This window comes from Diceros bicornis (genome assembly GCF_020826845.1).
Source record: "Diceros bicornis minor isolate mBicDic1 chromosome 27 unlocalized genomic scaffold, mDicBic1.mat.cur SUPER_27_unloc_1, whole genome shotgun sequence".
NCBI lineage: Eukaryota > Metazoa > Chordata > Mammalia > Perissodactyla > Rhinocerotidae > Diceros > Diceros bicornis.
The window spans coordinates 106981-111660 of record NW_026690889.1 but is presented as its reverse complement, the minus strand read 5'-3'; the positions used below and the strand labels follow the sequence as shown (position 1 = coordinate 111660).

Below are 4680 nucleotides of genomic sequence, written 5' to 3'. Positions count from 1 at the left end.
CTTTTGTCTTTTTTTTGGTCAGTTTGTTTCTTATGGATTCATGTTGCTTTGATCAATGTTGTTTGTGTGTCTGATCTTAATCTAAGTTTTTTGTTGTTTGACTAGTCCATCTGGTTAGACAGGATAGTGCAAAAAATTTGAAAATACTTTGGGAGTTGTCTTTTTAAATGATATTTGTTTTTATCTATTGCTTTGCTAAATTCCTACTGGGCTGGCAAAGAAGAGAAACAGAGGGAACACACAAGCAAAAATGAAGGGCACAAATGAATGAATAAATAATTGAGAGAGAAGGGATAGCTTCTCCTTAGAGAAAAATTCCAACTAATATATATAGAGGAATGAGGAAAATTGAAAGTCTTCATTAGCCTCTTTTTTTGTGGTGCCTCGGAGGTAGTCGGCTGCTTCAGGATGAAGCTGAACATCTCTTTCCCAGTCACTGGCTGCCAGAAACTCATGGAAGTGGACGATGAATGCCAACTTTGTACATTTTGTGAGAAGCGTATGGCCACAGAAGTTGCTGCTGACGCTCTGGGTGAAGAGTGGAAGGGTTATGTGGTCCGAATCAGTGGTGGGAATGACAAGCAGGGTTTCCCCATCAAGCAGGGTGTCTTGACCCATGGCCGTGTCTGCCTGCTGTTGAGTGAGGGGCATTCCTGTTACAGACGGAGGAGGACTGGAGAAAGAAAGCACAAATCTGTTGGGGGTTGCATTGTGGTTGCCAATCTGAGTGTTCTCAACTTGTTCATTGTGAAAAAAGGGGAGAAGGATATTTCTGGACTCGCTGATACTACTGTGACTCGTCGTGTGGGGCTCAAAAGAGCTAGCAGAATCTGCAAACTTTTCAATCTCTCTAAAGAGGATGATGTCCGCTAGAATGTTGTGAGAAAGCCCCTAGACAAAAAAGGTAAGAACCTAGGACCAAAGCACCCAAGATTCAGCATCTTGTTCCTCCACGTGTCCTGCAACACAAACGGCGGCCTATTGCTCTGAAGAAACAGTGTACTAAGAAAAACAAGGAAGAGGCTGCAGAATATGCTGAACTTTTGGCCAAGAGAGTGAAGGAGACCAAAGAAAAACACCAGGAACAGATTGCCAAGAGACGGGGGCTGTCCTGAGAGCTTCTACCTCTAAGTCTGAGTCCAGTCAAAAATGAAATTTTCTAAGAGTAACAAATAAGATCAGATATCCAAAAAAAAAAAAAAAGAAGAAGAAAGAAAATCTTCATTAGACAAACACCATATTGATAATTATCAGAGGCAAAATATATTGAAGGATGCTAAAATTAGTGGGTAAAAGTTTGAGGAGAAGCAGGATATTTGCATAGTCTCAGTATTTCCCCTAAAATATTTATTAATGACAAGGGAAGGGGAATAATTACATGGAGAAACTTGGCAGAGACCACCACGTCTCCTGACTTTATGCTCTGAGAAGGGCACAATGCCATTTCTGTGGTGTTCTTGCCAAAAATGCATAACCTTCATCTAAACATGAGAAAGCATCAGACAAACCCAAATCGAGGGATATATGACAAAATAACTCCACCAGTATCTCTGCCAAAGTGTCAAGGTCACGAAAGAGAGAGAAAGACCAAGGAACTATCTCAGATTGAAGGAGACTAAGGAGACTTGACAACTAAATGCAATGTGGGATCCTGGATTAGATCCTGCATCAGAAAATGGACCTTAGTGGAAAAATGTTAAAGTCTGTAGTTTAGTCACTAGTATTGTACCAACATTAATTTCCTGATTTTGATAACTGTACTGTGGTATGTAAAATGTTAACATTAGAGGAAGCTGGATGAAAGGTATATGGAAACTACTATTTTTGCAACTTTTCTGTAATTCTGAAATTATTTCAAATTTGAAAAGTCAAGAGGGCATTTATAGCAGTTCCCTAAATAACTCTGCATAGATGGTGGGAAAAAAAGATTTCGATGGCCTTGAAATATCTGGATAATATATCTTTCCAACTCAGTCCAATAACTCTTTACCTGGGCATATACAGTTTGAGAACTTTACCTCTTTTAAACGCATAGAAGATCATAGCCTTTTTCTATATGAAATACTCTATTTTTTCCTCATATGACATAGGCACTCAAAAAATATTTGTATAAAATGGAAATAATGATTGCTGCCCTGCTTTTCCCTGCTGAACATACAGTGTGGTTATAAAGTGTAAAAAAGATAAAGGAAGTGGAAAGTATTTTGCAAGTTGTAAGCATTGTACCGGTGTAAGGTGTTATTTTGATTATTGATGGAAAATTGTCTAAGGTATTTTTGTAATTTAGATATACATCGAATCAGTTTCTCCTCTTACTTTCTCTTTACTCTAATCATATTTCCACATGTTTACCAGGCTTAAAATTTCAAAATTGCCCTTGAAAATAAGGACTGAAGGAGAGGGGATGGGTGTCAGTTACCAAAACTCCGGCTAGTCATCTTAAAACATGCCCTTCACCTTTGTCCTTCGCTTTTATTCTCTTCTATGCCATAAGAAATTATAGACAAAAAAAGGAAAAAATTTAGAGCAGGGTAGGGCCCTAGAGTAATCTAACTCAGTTCTCTTAAACATACCTGATTATAAGAATCACATAGTGAGGTCATTTCGAATATGAATTCCTGGAACCCTGCAATCATAATCTATGGGAGGGAGCCTCAAATCTGTATTTCAAAAATGAGTTTCGGTTGGTTATTACTGACAAGCAAATTTAAAAGCACTGTCATTTTATAGATAAAGAAATCGAGACAAAATGACCAAATTTATTTAAAAAATAGCATACACTATCTGGTAGATATTAATTTCTGGAATATAGTCTAGAATAGGAAACAATTTTGTAAACAACTCTAGTACATACTTCACTAGGGGACCAAACAAAGCTGAATGCAACTAATTCTTCCTTGGGAGGAAGAGGATCAGGAAAGCCACCAGAGACTTTTGTAATACTGCACCTGCTGGATAGACAGCAGAGGGTGAATATTCCAAGAAGAAAGGACAATATGCAGAGACACATACATGTGCATGGCTTTCTCAGGGACTGGGAGTGGTCCAGTGGCCTGGACTGTGGTGTGCAGTGGTGTGATGGTGAAAGCTCAAAGAAGAAAGGCAGGCTGGGGCCAGAATTTGAAAGCCGGGAAGACCTTGCTAAAAGGTTTGTTCTTATATATCACCAGAAGCACAGGCAACAAAAGCAAAAATAGATAAGTGAGACTGCATCAAACTGAAAAGTTTCTGTGCAGCAAAGGACACCATCAACAGAATGAAGAGGCAACCTACAGAATGGGAGAAAATATTTGCAAACCAGTTATCCAATAATGGGTTAATATCTAAAATATATAAGAAGCTCATAAAACTCAATAGCCGAAAAACTAACAACCAATTAAAAAGTGGGCTAAAAACTTGAATAGACATTTCTTCAAAGACATACAGGGGTCTGCCCGGTGGCGCAGCGGTTAAGTGTGCGTGCTCCGCTTCGGCGGCCCGAGGGTTTGCAGGTTTGGATCCTGGTAGCGCACCGACGCACAGCTTGTCAAGCCATGCTGTGGTGGTGTCCCATATAAAGTGGAGGAAGATGGACACAGATGTTATCCCAGGGCCAATCTTCCTCGGCAAAAAGAGGAGGGTTGGCATCCGATGTTAGGGTGCCATCCGATCAGGGCTGATCTTCCTCACAAAAAAAAAAGACATACAAATGGCCAACAGGTATACGAAAAATGCTCAACATCACTAATTATCAGAGAGATGCAAATCAAAACCACAATGAGATATGACCTCACACCTGTTAGGATGTCCATTGTCAAAAAAACAGAAAATAACAAGTGTTGGTAAGGATGTTGAAAAATTGGAACACTTGTGCACTGTTGATGGTAATTAAAATGGTGCAGCCACTACAGAAAACAGTATGAGGTTCCTCAAAAAATTGAAAATAGAACTACCATATGATCCAGCCATCCTACTTTTGGATATTTATTTAAAAGAATTGAAAACAGAATCTCAAAGATATTTTGCGTTCCCATGTTCATTGCAGCATTATTTACAATAGGCAAGAGGTGGAAACAACTTACATGTTCATTAACAGATGAATGAATAAAGAGAATGTGGTACATACATACAATGGAATATTATTCAGCCTTAAAAAAGAAGAGAATGCTATCGTATGCTACGATATGGATGAACCTTGAGGACATTATGCTAAGTGAAATAAGTCAGTCACAGAAGGACAAATACTGCCTGATTCCACTTATATAAGGTATCTAAAGTAGTCAAACTCATAGAAACAGAAAGTAAAATGGTGGTTGCCAAGGGCTGATGGGGGGTGGGCTGGAAGTGGGGAGTTGCTGTTCAATCCTGTATTTTCGATTTCCATTTAAATCATAACAATTAGCTAGTTTCTTGAAGTTGAATTCTCAGAATAATCTTGGACCTCTCCCTCAAGATTTTCCTTTTCTTCCTTTGTGCCTTCCTTCTTTCTCTCCTTGTTTCCTTCCTTTCCATAGTTATTTGCCAGGCGCTGTATTAGTCATTGATAGTACTAGTGAAAAAGCAGATGCAGCCCCCATTCCTCACGGAGCTTATAATGTAGTGGGGAATACAGATAATAAACATAATAAATGAATAAAATAATTACAGTTTGTGAGAGGTGCCATAAAGAAAATGTATAGGGTGATATGATAGAAATTTGCT

The 4680-nt window shown here is 38.8% G+C and overlaps 1 pseudogene; it reads left to right on the top strand.

Annotated features, from left to right (window-relative positions):
* The first annotated feature begins 240 nt into the window (after nucleotides 1-240).
* LOC131401928 (small ribosomal subunit protein eS6-like) lies at nucleotides 241-1153 on the top strand (annotated as a pseudogene).
* Nucleotides 1154-4680: the final 3527 nt, after the last annotated feature.